The following is an 18,108-nucleotide window of genomic DNA, read 5'->3' as shown; positions in this document are numbered from 1 at the left end:
CTCAAATGTCACAGTGAGGCCTTTCTGAGCAACTCCCACCTCACCACGTACACACACTTCCTTCCTCCTCTCCTGCCTTGACTTCTTACCATGGCCCTTCATCGCCTGCTTAGCTATTAGAGGGGAGCAAACCTGCCACCTGGAAATGTGTCTCTGGCATGTGAATTATTTAGAGCTGAAAACAAAGCCCAAAAAACTCAGGAAGAAACTTTGCCCTTCCCCTTGACTGTGTAAAAGAATGTAAATAGGGGAACTTGTTCCAGGAAGGGAGCCAGCGCCCCAGATAACCACAGTAGGAACCACGTGCAGAGACAGGGAGGAACCTGGCAAAGTCTGTTTGCTAAAATTCCTCTGATACCAAACATTTGCTTTTCTACTTCATGGCAACTGCTTTCCTCCTCTGAGATCCCAAACCACTACCCCCCAAACCCTCTTTTGTCTTTAGCTGAAGATGGTATTTAAGGTAAATGTTACAGCCATCTTGAGGAGTTGCTCAGGTTTTTTTTGAGTCTCTAAGTCATCCAACTTTCATTTGATTTGCTCCTGTTAATCTATTCCTTAGACCAGCCAGAAGAACTGAGAAGGGTAGAGGAAAATTTCTTCTTCCACAGCAGTATGTTCACTACTGTGTTACTATCTCTTTCTACTAAGATACATACCCGGGGGGGAGGGGGTGTAAAAGGCTTCTGGGTGCTTTATCCCAGGTGGTGCCTAGAATGATCTAGAACATTCCAGCTTCTCAGTAAATATTTTTGTCTGTACACTACCCAGTCTAACAAAATATGGCCCCAAGCTGCTACTCCTGCCACCTCCCACTCTGCTCCGACTGTAATAACCTTTCAGACATTCCCCAGGCATGCCAAACTAGCTTCTGACTCAGGGCCTTCACACTTGCTATTCCTCTGCCTGGAATATCATCCCCAGATATTTGAATGGCCTGCTGCCTACTTTTCTACTCAAATGACACCTCCTCCGAGAGGCTTCTTCCTAACCACCCTATCTAAAGCAGCCACACACAGATCAGGGATCCCACATACTCTCACTGACCTCTAAGCCTGCTTTATGCTGCATTTTTTTTCCTAACAGTTACCTACTTGACATCATATATATATAACTGCATCTGTCTTTCTCTCTACAGTGTAAGCTCCAAGAACAAAGGGGCCATCTCTTTTTCACCACTATAACACCTATAACAATGCCTAGCACACAGCAGGCACAGAATATTTGTTGAATGAATGGATGAATGAATAAAATGCTTGTTTAAGCTGAATTCAGTTAGTCTTTTTATAACAGAGAAGGAAATTCTTACACTGGGTGGGGAGGTAAGACAAATACCTAACCCTTACATGCCCTTCTATCACTATGATTTTACAAAACAACTAAGTTAAGTGTGAAAGACCGGGTCGCGCCTTTCAATGTTACTAAAGAATGACTTGAGGATTATAAATGTAATGACGTATTAAAAGCCCTATTTTTTTTTTTTTTTAATTTCACAACTGTGGATGAATCCACTAAAGGAAAAGAGTATGGAAGGAGAGAGATGAAAAGGCATCCACTGCAGTAGACATAAGTATCAGAGTCTGGGAGGCAGAGAACACCGCTAAGCCTCTTTTACAGAACTGAAGTCCAGGGGAACTAAAGGATCTGTTCACTGATAGAGCTAGAATTAGAACCTAGGGCTCCTCTCAACAGCAACCTCTCCCCACATGGCTCCGCCTCACTGGCAAAGCACACGTAGTAAGAGTCTAATGCGACCCTAAGAAAGAAAAACATTCCATGAAGAAAAAAAAAAGAGGGTGCAAGGAAAAACCGGCAACTCACTTATGAAATGCAAATAGCCATTAAGTATAGGAAAGAATGCTCCAACACGCTAAGAGCATGTGTTTAACCAGAGTTATTTTCCATCTACCCCACTGATAAAAAAGACTGACAAAAACCCTACTGTTAGCTACAAGCATGGAAAAACTGGCATACCCTTTCTGAAGGGCAATCTGGCAATACATATCAAACTTTAATACATAATAAACAACAAGGTCCTTAAATAGCACAGGGAAAGATATCCAATCTCCTAGGATAAACCATACTGGAAAAGATATAAAAAAGAATACACACACACACACACACACACAAAATTGAGTCACTCTGCTATACCTCAGAAATTAGCACAACACTATAAATATATTGTTTTAATTAAAAATACATATTTTATACTTTATATAAAAATATTTTACATTTTAGATATTTTTATGTATAATTATATATATATCCTTTGACCTATCAATCCCATTACTAGAAATTTACCTGAGACAAATGAACCAAATATATTATGCAGACGTTCCTAAACCTGCCTGCCTATCATAAGCACTTGAACAAACTCCCTCATCACTATTAATAAGCTTAAGTTTTTACTTCCAACAAACTGGCAAAGGGAATTGGTAGTCTTAAGAAATTATTAAATAAGTGACTAGTATGGAAATGAAAGTCTGGGAATAAAAGGAAAGCAAGGTAATAGTTAAATGTAACAACAGACTCATACAGTTTTTTCTCAAAAGGAGAGGAAATCAGTTTAATAAGGGGAATAAAAACACTAAGTGAAAAAGGAGATGCTGAAAATGATGGAGAGCAAACAGTATCAGAGTACTGGTTACTTATACAAGAGAGCTTTTGTAACAGCAAATACCCAGGCCCCATCTGCATTAGAATCTCTAGAGTGGAAGGAGTCCCTCTTATGTCTCAGTGGGTTAAGTATCCATGAGAACGTGGGTTCGATCTCTGACTTTACTCGGTGGGTTAAGGATCCAGCATTGCCATGAGCTGCAGTGCAGGTCACAGACATAGCTCAGATCTGGCATTGTTGTGGCTGTGGCATAGACCAAAAGCTCTAGCTCTGATTCATTCATCTCCTAGCATGGGAATTTTCATATGCCGCAGGTGCAGACCTAGAAAGACAAAAAAAAAAAAAAAAAAGAATCTCCAGGAGCTCCCGTCGTGGCGCAGTGGTTAACAAATCCGACTAGGAACCATTAGGTTGCAGGTTCGATCCCTGGCCTTGCTCAGTGGGTTAAGGATCCAGCATTGCCGTGACCTGTGGTGTAGGTTGCAGACGCGGCTCGGATACTGTGTTGCTGTGGCTCTGGCATAGGCCAGCGGCTATGGCTCTGCTTAGACCCTTAGCCTGAGAACCTCCATATGCCGCAAGAACGGCCCAAGAAATGGCAAAAAGACAAAAAAAAAAAAGAATCTCCAGAGTGGAATTTAAGGATGGGAACTTAAACTTCCCAGATGATTTCACTATACACCCCTGACCCAGAACTACTCTAACCACTGTTCTCCCACAGCAAAGATTCTTAGTCTTGAGTGTTCATTATATTCATCTGAGGAGCTATGGAAAATTACCAGCAACTGAGCCCTTGACTAGTTGAATCCAACTCTCAAACAGTGCCTGGGCATCAGTATTTCTTAAAACTTTCCAATGGTTTTCCTATGTGATGCCATAATTCTGAACCAAAGTCCTACACCAGTAGTTTTCACAGTGTGGTTCCCACAACTGCACAATTACTGTCACTGGAGAACTCGCTAGAAATGAAAAGTACTGGGTACCACCCAAACCTGCTGAATCAGATATTCTCAGTAAAGCTCAACAATCTCTAACAAGCTGTCCAGGTGATTTTGACATGCACTAAAGTTTGAAGATCCCTATGCTAGAGTTATTCTTCATAAAAATCATCTAGAATGCTTGTCAAAAGTGCATTACCTGCTCAGATGATTTTCAACAAAAATGCCAAGAAAATTCAGTGGGGAGAAGAATACTGTTTTCAACAAATGGTGCTGGGACAACTGAACAGCCACGTGCAAAGAATAAAACTGGATTCCTGCTTTACATAATACACAAAAGTTCACTCAAATTGATTACAAATGTAAATTGAAGAGTTAATGCTGTAAAACTCTTATAACAAATCATAGGTGTAAATGTTCATGACATTAAGCGATGCTTTCTTAGTTATGACACCAAAAAAGCAAGCAACAAAAGAAAAAACAGACTGGACTTACATTTAAAACTTTCCTGCTTCAAAGGATATTATCAACAAAGAGACAACTTATATAATTGGAGAAAATACTTGCAAATCACAGGTCTGATAAGGGTCTAGTATCAAAATGAATACAGAACATTACAATCCAATAATAGAAAGACAAATGACCCAATGTAAAATAAGAGCAAAATTTCTGAACAGGCCGTTCTCCGAAAAAGACAGACGAATGACCAATACTACATGATAAAACATCAAATCATTAGCTATCAGGGAAACACAAATCAAAACCACAAGGAGATACCACTTAACACACACCAGGTTGGCTAGAATAAGAGAACAACAATGTTGATGAAGATGTGGAACAGATCACCCAGAGGAAAAAGAACAGAATTAGAAGAGGAGAGGGGACAAGACCAAGCCTCAAGAGACTCCACATTTAACTGCCAAATAAAAGAGAACCAGCCTATAGTGAAGATCAAGAAGCAGCCACCAAAGAAGGAGGAAAACAGTGGGTCACAGAAGGAAAAGGAAGCGAGCATGTCTAAGCGGTGAACATGATCAGTGGTGCTCAATGCAGGTGATGAAAGGTTAAGTCAAATGAATGAAAATGTTCCTTGAATTTAGTGATATGGAGATCATGGCACTTCCATATAATAATGGCAGCAAAATCACTAAGAAATTAAAACTGGGCTACCTTTCTGCACATCATAATGTGTAACATGTCACTCAAACATAAGAGGTTTAAAATAAACAAGTACCTTGATTATCTCCAAATAGTCTCAAATCTTCTTAAAAGACAAGTCTGGAAAACAAAAACTGATTAGAAAAAAACAAGCTCTAAACCAGTTCACGAAACCACAGTAAGGACTCTTTAAAACTACCTAAACGGGATTAAACTCCATAAAAGCTGCTTTACAGGTAAGGTTAACGATGTTCGATCCTACTCCCAATTTCTTGCTGATTAGGACAGGTATGATAACATCTGCCGTATTTGCCATGACTGAGACCCAGCGTCTGGCCATAGTTAATAAACACTATCTAGCACAACAACACGTCTGCGTGATTTAAGAAACACTGATAATTACAAAACAGGTGTAGGGCAATGAACTAAGTATCTACATCACCTCCCAACCGAAAGACACGTGTCGTCTCGAGATTCAGAAAGAGGTTTTAACAGTGAACGAAAAGGAAAAGTGAAAAAACAAGACACCTGCTCTTCAGACCAACTTCAGTTTAAGTGCTTATTGAGATGCAACTCTAGGAAACCTAGGTCACTGCAAACTTCCCACAAACTCACTAACACAGAAAATGGGAGCCCGAAAGACGCTAGATCTGACGATGAGGAATATGGTCCCTTAAATGCCCCTTACACAGCCCCCCTATAAGACCAACGACTCCGTCCTCACTTCTGGCAGCGCTACCTGCCTCTCAATTCCCCCAGCCCAGCTGGTAGGTTCCCTTTTAACTGCAAAACCAACCAGCAAACGACCCAAGAAAGACTGAAAGTGGGGAAATGAGGCTCCGCCATAAAAGGAGCTCTGGACAAACTCTGCCCTACCGGCCACCTTACCCAGTAGTCAGGAAATTACAAACTAGATCAAAGTAAAAGAATCCCACACGCTACTCGCCGGAAACTGCAGAGGCTTTAGCTGGAGCTCGCCATGACACATCCCGCCACGTTTATTTACGCATGCTCGGCGACGGTGGCCCGGAGAGATCAAACTGCATCAAGGCTGAGCGTGCGCGTTCAGGTTTAACTCAATCATCTAAAGATTACACTCGACTCCTTTGATTGCAAGAGAGAAAATACCACCTCCAAGACCCCGGATTCTTAGACTCGTTTAATAGCTAACTTCTCCTGAGCTCTTACTACGTATCGGGCACTGTGTTCAGCGCTTTACGTAAACATCATCTCCCCACTTTTTTTATTATTATTCTTATTAAGGATGGAATGGAGGAAACTGTCAGTTTAAGTACTTGCCCAGAGTGGCTCTGCCGGTAGTGACTGTCCTCTGTCCTGAACACAACTTTCCCCACTCCAAAAGAACCTGCTCGATTTATTACATTTACCAGTTTCCTCAGCCTTTGTGAAAAGAGGTCATATTAAAGAAAATGGAAAAGGATAAAGAAAGAACAGTTGGAATTAAACCTGAAAGAGATCAGTGAACACTAAGCAAGTTTGTTTTTGTTTTTTTGATGCTCAGAAGACAGCTTAGGAGGAGCAGTTTAGCAGAGAAAGACAACTTTCACAGAGTATATACAGATTTTGACCTGTATACCTTACATGTATTATCTCACCTTATTATTTTACCCAAGATACTGTATTTGACCTTGTTTACCAAGAAAACATCTCCACTTTACAAAGTGAAAACAGCAGACCATTAACAGAAAGTTGGACTATTGCCTGACTCTGGGTTTCATAGTGATTTGGCAGAATCGCCTTATTTTTTAAATGCCTTTTCTAGTATAATTACCTTGAGCTAAAATGCCACACTTTGCTCATCCAAATCCATTAAAAAAAAAAAAATCTAAACTGTGACCTAAGCTCCAATGCAGCCCTTAGCCAGCTGAATTAAAATTGCATATTGATGTCACCCCATCTCTTTTACCGGAACAAAAGTAGGCCCTGGGTCACCTTCTTGGTTATAATCCCACTGTCTAGCACAGAATTTTGCACATAATAGCCTCTCAATAGTGTATGTTGAATGAATGAATGAGTGTACCCCTTTCCCCCCAAGATCTTCAGTTCTGTCAAAGAAATTTTATTAAGCACATACCACATGACCTCAAGCACTGTGGTGGATATTATGGCTAGCAGGGGGAAAAAGACAACTTTCTACCCCTATTTCAGGCTACTGCAAGGATCTAGTTTCAGTAGAGAATAACGATAACTATGAAAGATGAATGTAGAGTGCCTGTCGTGATACAACGGAAACGAATCTGACTGGGAACCATGAGGTTGCAGGTTCAATCCCTGGCCTTGCTCAGTGGGTTAAGGATCTGGAGTTGCCGTGAGCTGTGGTGTAGGTTGCAGACACGACTCCCATGTTGCTGTGGCTCTGGTGTAGGCCGGCAGCTACAGCTCCGATTGGACTCCTAGCCTGGGAACCTCCGTATGCCGTGGGAGGGGCCCAAGAAATGGCAAAAAGACAAAAAAAAAAAAAAAAAAAGGCAAAAAAGAGTATAAAATAACAGAGAAAGCTGGAGAGGAAAGTTCAGGGACCAGATTAAAGAGAGGTTTGTTTGCTAAAATAAAGACATTAGAGCTAATCCTGAATGCATGGAGTAGCATGAGAGTGTCGGAGCAGATTATTATCTCAAGAGGATGGGTTTGAGGACAACATTTTAGACATGAAAAAATAGTGAAAGCCTGAAGTGAGTTGTTGGCTGCGAGCAATGGGAAAATGAAAAGGGAGGACAGAAGGAATGTTGAGGAGGTAAAATCTGCAAGACAGAGAATGATAAGTGTAAAAGAAGAGGATACAAGGATGTTTCCAAGTTTCAAGATAAAGCAACAGATACCAACACTTCTTTGGTGAAATCTGTCTCTTTAGTCACTTTAAATCTACATCATTTGAAAAGCCAGTGACGTGACTTCTAGGAATTTATCTTATAGAAATGCTCACAGTTACACAAAATGATATACGTGCCAGGTTATTCTTTGAAACATTATTTGCAATAGCAAAAGACAGAAAAACCCTTTCTGGCTTCTCAATAGAGAATTCGTTAAATATCTCTTTTTTTTTTCGCCACACTTGCAGCATGTGGAAGTTCCCAGGCCAGGGACTGAACCTGCGCCACAGCAGCAACCCAAGCCATGAAGTGACAATGCCAATCCTTAACCCGCTGCACCACAAGAGAATAGTACTTACACAGCTCTTTAAAAAGAGCAAGTTTGCTTTTAATGCGCTATCCATTCCTAAGTGGAAAAAGAAAGTTGCAACATAGTGCATAGAGTATATGACTTTAGTTATAACTACAGTTTTTAATATATATTAAAATTATATAATGTTTAAATTGTAAAATTACATAAATAATTGGTAATGGAGTTGTGTCTTTGGGAAAAAGAACTGACCGAGTGGCTAATGAAAGATTTGCTTTTCCCTATATGTCATTTTGTACCTTTTATCTTTCTGCCATGCAGCTGTTTCATTCAAAAAGTAGGAGTTCCCATCGTGGCGCAGTGGAAACGAATCCGACTAAGAACCATGAAGTTGCAGCTTCAATCCCTGGCCTCAATCAGTGGTGTAGGCATTGCCGTGAGCTGTGGTATAGGTCACAGACGTGGCTCAGATCTGGCGTTGCTGTGGGTCTGGCATAGGCCAGCAGCAATAGCTCCAATTAGACCCCTAGCCTGGGAACCTCCATATGCCACAGATGCGGCCCTAAAAAGACAAAAGACAAAAAAAAAAAAAAAAAAAAAAAAAAAAGCAAATGAATGCATTTAATAAAATTAAAATGACATTTGATAATGTATAATTTACTGATTGTTACATTGTAGTACTGAACTCCAAATGTTTAAATTTTAAATCTTTTTCTTAGGTCAAGATACATAACAAAACTTACCATTTTAACAATTCTCAAGTGTACAGTTCAGTAGCATTGAGTACATTCACATTTTTATGCAACCCTCCATCTCTGGAACTTTTTCATCTTCCCAAGTGAAACTCTCTAACTATTAAACAATTACTCCCTAATCCCCTTTTCCTCCAACCCCTGGTGACCACCATTCTACTTTCTTTTTTTATCATTTTTTTTATTTTATGATTTTTATTTTTTCCATTACAGTTGATTTACAGTGTTCTGTCCCATTTACTTTCTGTCTGTATGAATCTGGCTACTAAACATTCCCCATATAAGTGGAATCATACAATATTTGTACTTTTGAAACTGGCGTATTTCACGTAGTCTTCAAGATTCATCCAGGTTGTAGCATGTCAAAATGTCCTTTTTTAAGACTAAATAATATTCCACTGTATGCATAAACCACATTTTGGTTATACATTTTTAATATGTATGCTTTTTTCTCAAATTAAATTGTAAACTTCATAAGAGTAGACACTCCATCTTGTTACTGTTTTTTTCAGCCCACACTATAATAGTGAATGCTTTATAAATGTTTGGTGGTAGATGAAACAATTGATGTATACAAAGACGTGCTAAAGATGCAAGTGACCTATAAAATAATAGTAAAAGCAAACATTTTTTGAGAACCTACAAATGTGTGCCAGTAACTAGCCTAAGCCTTCTATGTGAATTGTCAAATATATTCATCACGATGACTCTATAAGTAGTCCTATCAATTACGAATACTATTATTAGCCTCATCATCCCCTTTTTACAGAGAAGAAAACTGAAGCTTAGGGAGTCTGTCTTCAGGGCTTTTTTTTTTTTCCCACTCTATATAAATGCTTCAGAAGAAAGAAACTGTATGCTTTTACTAAAAGTGCAAAATTTCAAATAAGCAGAAACATTGGAGAGGAAAAAAGGAAAGAATGATAAGGAAAATGTGGAATAAAATCTATAAACCTTCAGAGTGATTAACTCAGTCTTTTAATGTTAGTCTTTACAGTGAGAATTGAAGAGAAAAAAATATGGGCAATAAGGAAGTTAGAGAATCTTTACTATCGCAACCATTAACCAAGAAAGGAAGAAAAAGATATGAAAGTTATAAGAATTTCAGAGCACACATTTTAGATTTAACGTATGATCTGAGCAATTAGCTAATACACTTATAAATTTGTTCTAATAAGTATCTTTTTATGATGAATAAATCATGCATTCTGGAGTTCCTGTCACGGCTCAGTGGAAACGAATCCAACTAGGAACCATGAGGTTGTGGGATCGATCACTGGCCTTGCTCAATGGGTTAAGGATCCAGTGTTGCATGAGCTGTGTTGTAGGTCACAGACGCGGCTCGGGTCTGGCATTGCTGTGGCTGTGGTGTAGGCTGGCAGCTATAGCTCCGATTAGACCCCTAGGGCTAGGGGGTCTGCCCTAAATATGTCCTCCATATGCCTCAGGTGCAGCCCTAAAAAAGCAAAAAAAAAAAAAAAAATTAAATCATGCATTCAATTCACTTCTTGAAAAATGACAGGAAGTATATGTGAAAATTTATGTGTAGAATATTAGACAAGTTCAGTAGAATGAAATTTAAAATGGATCAATCTATTTCTGATATGACAGCTAAGAAAAGTATGTGTTCTTAATTTTTAAAGTTCATCAGGTCAACATGTGTTATGCAAATATACTATTATTTATGTTGGCTTCCATCGTATGTGATTACAACTTTTTTAATGATTTTTATTTTTTCCATTATAGCTGGTTTACAGTGTTTTGTCAATTTTCTACTGTACAGCAAGGAGACCCAGTCACACATACATGTATATATTCTTTTTCTCACATTGTCATGCTCCATCATAAGTGACTAGATATAGTCCCCAGTACTATACAGCAGGATCTCAATGCATATCCATTCCAAAGGCAATAGTTTGCACCTGTTAACCCCAAGCTCCCAGTTCATTCCACTCCCTCCCCCTCCCCGTTGGTATCCACAAGCCTGTTGATTACAATTTCTTCATTACAAAAGGATAAGGGGGCACATGAAAATTAATGCCAGACCCAGGATTTTGATTGGATCTGAGAAATTGTCAGAGTAAATTCCCCAGCTGGACACTATACAACAAAAGCAATTTTTTAGTAAGGATTTTCAGTTGTTTGTTTTCATAAAGGATTAAAAATAAGGAAATGGGATATGATTGTCACATTAATCTAAATATGAAACTAAGGAAAAGATGATGATAGGAGAAACAGAAAAAAGAAGAGATATAAGAATGACGTCAAAAGAAAAATTGTCCAAAATGGATAAATGCTTCAATTGGAGGATAAATGGGAAGGACGCTGATGTTCTGAAATAAATTGAGAAAATATTAAAAACATGGTGGGAAATAAATTAACCTGCTGTTGTCTTTGGACTAACAGTTAATTTCCTCCATGTAATCTAACCACTAGGGGTCAGAGTGCTATAATTCTAATAGGAACTATTCTGTTGTATCAATTTACACAAATTGGTTTGGCTTGATGCTACAATTAATTTTATCTTTCCATGCTCCCACTCTCGCCATACATGGCTTGGAGGCTGTAGCCCTGGCCAAGGCAATGGGATCGCCACACTCCACGCCACAGGGCCAGTGACCCACGCCAGGCAGAGTGAATTCTGGGCTCTCAGTCAAGTGGAAGAATCTGCAGCCGAAGCTTCCAGGGCTACCACGTGCAGAACACCTGCCTGAGACCCGGGCTATTTCAGAGGAAAGCAGAGCTGAGCCAAGAAGGGAGAAATCGGTAAATTCTGAAGACATCTGTAAGCCCCCTACACCCACGTGCCTGGAGCTAGGTTTACTTCTGAGCTGTTGAGTTTTGTGAACAAGTAAACTCCCCCTTTTCATCCCTGAAGCTAATTTGAGTGGATTTCTTTCATTTGTAACTAAAAAGAGTCCTGGCTAATCTTATTCGTACATATTCTCTTAACTTTTAAACAATGTATGTTGGTTGTCTAACTCCCTGATTGAGAAAGAAACACGTGACGTTTGCTCTGTCCCTCAGTCATATATGACTCAATAATAAACTTACTGAGTTATATGATAATATATTTATAGCGTATATATGGACTATATACCATTTATTTATATAGCATGTAAGAACTATTTTAACATTCAGGAAAAAAAAAACAGACCAATATCTCTGCTCTCTTAAGAGTTTATATGACAGCTGGTAGAGATGAACAATACATTATAAATATAATATAAATAAAAATGGTATATCTCTCCAAAGGTGATAAACTGACCAAAAGAGTACAGCAGACTAAGGAGAACAGAGACTGAAAACTTGCAATTTTTAAAGATGGTGGTCAACATAGGCCCATTGAGAAAAAGACCTTTTAGGCAAAAGCTTAAAAAGGATGAGGAGGTTAGCCAAGGAATGTGTAAAAGGGACCAGCTAGTGGGCAAGGCTCTATGGGAAGAGGACAGCTGGCATGTTCAAGAGACATCAGGTTCCATCAACAGATGAATAAAGAAAATGTGAGATATATGTATTATATATATATGTACATACATACACACACAATATGGAATACTACTCAACCATAGAAAAGAATGAAATTTTGCCATTTGCAACAATGTGGATGAACTTGGAGGCTATTATGCTTAGTGAAATAAATCAGAGAAAGGCAAACACTACACATTATCACTTACATGTGGAATCTATAAAACAAATCAATGGATATAATAAAAAAGAAACAGACTGACACAATGAATAAACGAGTGGTTACCAGTGGGGAGAGGCAAGGGATGAAGGGGTAAGATAAGGGTAAGGGATTAAGAGGTACAAACTACTATGAAAAAAATAAAGTAAAAAGATTTTTCATACAACACAAAGAATATAGCCAAAATTTTATAATATATAAGTGAAGTGTAAACTTTAAAAATTATATGTTGTTCCTGTCCTGGTGCAGCAGAGGCTAATCCAACTAGGAATCATGGGGTTGTGGGTTTGATCCCTGGCCTCGCTCAGTGGGTTGAGGATCCGGCGTTGCCGTGAGCTGTGGTGTGAGTTGCAGATTCGGCTTGGATCTGGCGTTGCTGAGGCTCTGGCATAGGTCAGCAGCAACAGCTCTGATTAGACCCCTAGCCTGGGACCCTCCATATGCCATGGGTACGGCCCAAAACAGACAAAAAAAAAAATTGCAAATCAAAATTTTTGTATGTTGTACACTTGAAACTTACATAGTATTGTAAATCAACTATACCTCAATATGAATAATTGAATTGTTTTAATAAAAAGAGACCAGGAAGATCAGAGTGGATGAAATCAAGTGAGGGAGTAATACAAAAAGAGGTCAGAGGAGTTCCCGTCATGGCGCAGTGGTTAACGAATCCGACTAGGAACCATGAGGTTGCGGGTTCGGTCCCTGCCCTTGCTCAGTGGGTTAACGATCCGGCGTTGCCGTGAGCTGTGGTGTAGGTTGCAGACGCGGCTCGGATCCCGCGTTGCTGTGGCTCTGGCGTAGGCCAGTGGCTACAGCTCCGATTCGACCCCTAGCCTGGGAACCTCCATATGCCGAGGGATCGGCCCAAGAAATAGCAAAAAGACAAAAAAAAAAAGAGGTCAGAGAATGTACAAAACCAGATCATGTGCATCCTCATGGGCCACACATGACCTTTAGCTTTTACTCTGAAAGAAATAGGAGCCACTGGAGGGTTATGAGAGGAAGGGGTGGAACAAGGAGATCAGTTAGAAAGATGTTGCAAAAATCCAGGCAGGCACTGACAGTATCCTGAACAGGGCAGGGGAGGTGATGAGAAGTGGTTAGAGTCTGGATGTGTGAGGACAGGCCATAGAATTTCCTGTAGATTGGGATATTGGGGGCCGGGGCAGGGGGCGGGGGAGAAATAGAGGATAATGACTTCAAAGTTTTGGGACTGGACTACAAGAAGAATGAAATTTCTATCAATGGATATAGAACAGACTGCTGAAGGGAGAGATCAGGTTTGGGGAGTATTTCCAATTTTTTACCTTTTGTTATTTTCTATTTTGAAATAATTTTATTTATTTATTATTATTATTATTATTTTGTCTTTTTTTGCTATTTCTTTGGGCCACTCCCGCGGCATATGGAGGTTCCCAGGCTAGGGGTCGAATCGGAGCTGTAGCCACTGGCCTACGCCAGAGCCACAGCAACCCGGGATCCGAGCCGCGTCTGCAACCTACACCACAGCTCACGGCAACGCCGGATCGTTACCCCACTGAGCAAGGGCAGGGACCGAACCCGCCCTATAAAAGAAGGTACATTCACCAGTGATGTACTTTGAACATGGTCTCTACAATGTAAAGTTACTATTTTCCCATTGTTGTTTTTTGGTTTTTGTTTTTTTTTGCTTTTTAGGGCCGCACCCGCAGCATATGGAGGTTCCCAGGCTAGGGGTCCAATTGGAGCTATGGCTGCAGGCCTACGCCACAGCCACAGCAACGCGAGAGCCAAGCTGCGTCTGCGACCTACACCACAGCTCACGGCAACACCGGATCCTTAACCCACTGAGTGAGGCCAGGGATTGAACCTGCAACCTCATGGTTCCTAGTTGAATTCTCCAAGGATTTGTAATTCCTTTTAGTGAGCAGTGGTATTTGGAAACTAAGACATGAGCCCTAGGTGTGCCCATTGCTATTGGGCGTCATTGCTCCAGGAGCTCAGGTTTGTTTTTTTGTTTGTTTTTTTGTCTTTTGTCATTTTAGGGCTGCACCCACAGCATATGGAGGTTCCCGGGCTAGGGATCTAATTGGAGCTGTAGCTGCCGACCTACACCACAGCCACAGCAATGCCAGATCCAAGCCTCATCTGCGACATACACCATAGCTGATGGCAATGTCAGATCCTTAACCCACTGAGCAAGGCCAGGGATCAAACCCACAACCTCATGGTTCCTAGTCAGATTTGTTTCCACTGCACCACAATGGGAACTTCTTTTTTTTTTTTTTTTTTTTTTTTTTTTGCCTGTTTTAAACTTATTAAACTTGGGATATCTAGTAGATATCCAATTGGATTGCTAACTCGGCAGAGAGCATTATGATGAGGTGAGAAATTCAAGCTGAACTTATACATTTGGGAGTTATTGGCATATAAGTGATAGATAAAGCCAAAATATTAGATGAGATTAACAGAATTAATATAAAAAGTGAAGAGAATCAAAGACTGAGGCCTGGGACACTCCAATATCAAGATGAGGGAGAAGAAGAGCCAGCAAAGAAAACTGAAAAGGAACAGCCCGTGAGGTAGGAAGAAGACTAAGAATCCTGTATCCCAGAGGCCAAATGATAAAGTACATCACGGAGGAGGGTGTGACCAAATTATGCTCATAGGTCAAGCAAGATGCAGACCGAGAATAAGTCACTGAATTGAGTGACTTAGAAGGGAAGTTTTGGTGGAGCAGAGTGGACAAAAGTTGAATGAAATGGATTCAAGCGAGAAGAGAAGAGAACTGGAAATAGGACCTATAGGCAACTCTGAAGATTTACTGCAAAGAGGAGCAGAGATTTGGGACTGTGGCAGTGGAGAAAATGGGTTCAAAAGGAAAGGATTTTTTTAAGATAAGAGAAACAAGAGCATGCTTATAGGTTAAATGAGATCAATGCCTTGGAGATGGGAAAATTGATGGTATTGTACACAGAGGGAAAATACCAAAGTGATATTCCTGAGAAAGGACAGTGACTCCTTTCTAAGTGTTATATCATAGTACCTAAGATATAAACATTTAGAGAGTAAATAAAGGTTATTCACCTAGTTTAAAAAACCAAATACAGGAGCGGTTTCTCAGGGCTACCTGAGATGCTCTCTCCCAGGCTTATGCCCTAATTTCACCCCAAATAAAACTTAACTCTCAAAAAAAAAAAAATACATTTGGTTGATATTATTTTTAAAAACATTTAAAGAAATACAGGCAGAGCCTCCTTGCCTGCCCGCTTGCCTCTCTCACAAGCCTTCCTATCCTAATAAATCTAGTTTCTTCCTATATAAAAAAAGAAAGAAATACAACTTTTTTTAAAAACTAAAGCTTTCTAATAAGACTTTTGCAGTGACCACCAAGGGTCAACTAAAACATTATACTGGAAATATATTTCACTAGCAAGTATCAGAATGTGGTCACTGCCAGGAAAATGTGGAAACAGAAAATCCTTTTTTTCTTTCCTCTTTTTTTTTTTTTTTCCTTTTTAACCATAGGGTACTCATGGCTTTTGTTTTAAAAAAAAAAAGTGCATTCACTAAATGCTCTCTATTAGCCACATGCCTCACTGGCTTCTTTCCAAATGCTTTCTTACAAGTGATAAATCTGTAGGGGAAATTCAGAAATTTGCAATTCCACTGAGAGAAAATCTCTTTGAGAGTGAGTGGTGGGAATAATATAGGCCAAGGAGGGCTTTAGTCGTCAGAAACTCTCTGCCAGACAACAGAATAACCCTTGCGGTAGCTGATTTCATGTGAATTTACTGCCTGAAGCTACAGAGAAACCTGGTTTAAACTGCAACAGCTCGAAGGGGTAGAAGAAGAGAGAGTATTCAGTTCTGGTTTATTTGATCTATTTGGTTATTCTAAATTTCTCAAAGACCCCTTTGGGGTTGTTGGTCATTCAATAGGAGAGTAAGAAGGGAGATGAAAAGGAAAAAGCACACCAGGACAAAATGAAGGAAACAAGACTTTCTGTCTTCTTTGTTGTGTTCTAATATCTACCCTCTTTAATTTCTCAATAAATGATTTGTAAGGAAGCATAAAAAATGTTTAGAAAAAAGGCACTCACTGAATAATTACAGCATTTATTTTTGAAGTGTATATTTAATTATGTTATGTATAAACATGGGCAGAATTCATATTCTAAATGAATTTGCTCAAAGAAAAACTGTATTCTCTGAAATTGAATTGTTTTGACATAATTATGATGATATATTATTAGACAAATGACACATAAATTTATTTGTATTTGGTTGATTTGTTGATTATCTTGGCTAATGGAGAGAAACAATGGTGTGGTTAATCCTAAATAAATAAAGTCTTTAAAATTTTTTATTTTTTTACTTTTTTAGGGCCAGACCGGTGGCATATGGAGGTTCCCAGCTAGGGGTCCAATTGGAGCTATAGCTGCCGGCCTACGCCACAGTCCCAGCAATGCCAGATTTGAGCTGTGTCTTCAGCCTTACACTACAGCTCACTGCAACCTTAACCTTAACTCACTGAGCAAGGCCAGGGATCAAACCTGAGTCCTCATGGATGCTAGTCAGATTCGTTTCCACTGAGCCACTACGGGAACTCCAATAAAGTCATTTATATTTGACTTTGAATAAAAAAGTGTTGTATTTGGCAATGAATGTGGATGTTTTTAACATTCTTAGGTTTAAAAAAAATTCAAATAAAGTAATGAAAACATACTGAGTAGAAACTTATTTAGATCATAGCCCTATATATATTCAGTTTGCAATAAATGGATGCACCAGGAAGTTCCTCAGCTTCCTTGTCTATTATTTAGCAACTATGTCAGATAGACACTGTTATTCTTTATCCAGAAAAACTTCCTATAACTCTATGTGGTTCTTGTAGCCATGGACTACTTCAGCCTCTACTAATGGGAAAGTGACTAAGACCAGTTTAATCAAAATCTAGAGTTCCTCTGACCGCAGTACTGCATTTTCTAAGTATATATAACCTGGGCAACCCTGTCAGCATATCCTATCTTCTTCTTTGGCAATAAGTTCGTGGATGAGCACATGATAACAACAGTCCCCATCTGTCATTTTTATACAGCACGACCATGCCCTTCTGGCCCTAACTGATCAATCTACAGTTGACCTCCAACCGAAATTGTTCAATAGAGGTCTTTCCCTATGAATTCAAAATTGAGACTGAGACTCCAGTATCAGACTGGACATAAAACGGAAGCACTGGCTGCAAGGAGCTTCCATGTGCCTGAGGGAGAAGAGAAATCTATTCTAAAAAGAAGCAGCCAGGCAGGAAGAAACAGAGATGAAAATGCAGAGGGAAGTCCTGCATCTGGCTTTTAATTTTTTAATTATTTATTTGTTTATTTGTTTGTTTTGCTTTTTAGGGGGCCACACCTGCAGCACTTGGAGGTTCCCAGGCTAGGGGTCGAATCAGAGCTACAGCCGCCAGCCTACGCCAGAGCCACAGCAAGGCCAGATCCAAGTCACATCTGCGACCTATACCACAGCTGACAGCAACACAGGATCCTTAACCTGCTGAGCGAGGCCCGGGATGGAACCCGCAACCTCATGGTTCCTAGTCAGATTCATTTCCACTGCACCACCATGGGAACTCCTGAATCCGGTTTTTTAAAGGCCAGAGTACACGCCTGACCCTTAGTTCTCTGAGGGTATAAATGTGAATCTTCATGTTAATTTCCTTCTTTGAAGCTAAGCTCCAATTGGTTTCTCATTGTCTATCAAGACTCTTTACTGATCCTGCAGCCCCGAGGGTAGTTAAATGAACGTACTGACCAAGAAGGCAGATGAATGTATG

The 18,108-nt window shown here is 39.8% G+C and overlaps 1 protein-coding gene across 50 annotated transcripts in view; it reads right to left on the bottom strand.

Annotated features, from left to right (window-relative positions):
* CDKAL1 (CDK5 regulatory subunit associated protein 1 like 1) overlaps positions 1-5,727 on the bottom strand; it is a 951,913-nt gene extending 946,186 nt beyond the window's left edge. For 24 of the 50 annotated variants that reach the window (XR_014809698.1, XR_014809711.1, XR_014809714.1 and 21 more), the window contains exons 1-2: positions 5,602-5,727; positions 4,790-4,833 (exon numbers count right to left, since the gene is read on the bottom strand). The gene's annotated coding sequence lies outside the window, so the exon portion shown is untranslated. Of the gene's footprint in view, positions 1-4,789; positions 4,848-5,601 lie in introns of all 50 variants that reach the window. The other 26 variants (XR_014809707.1, XM_084967530.1, XM_005665616.3 and 23 more) reach the window with 4 other exon arrangements.
* Positions 5,728-18,108: the final 12,381 nt, after the last annotated feature.

This window comes from Sus scrofa, chromosome 7, assembly GCF_054392235.1.
Source record: "Sus scrofa isolate SSC_HxYL_T2T_F1_AM1 chromosome 7, Sscrofa_HxYL_maternal_Yorkshire_Landrace_v2.0, whole genome shotgun sequence".
NCBI classification, from domain to species: domain Eukaryota; kingdom Metazoa; phylum Chordata; class Mammalia; order Artiodactyla; family Suidae; genus Sus; species Sus scrofa.
The sequence above is the reverse complement of the archived record's forward strand: the minus strand, read 5'-3'. Positions and strand labels throughout refer to the sequence as shown.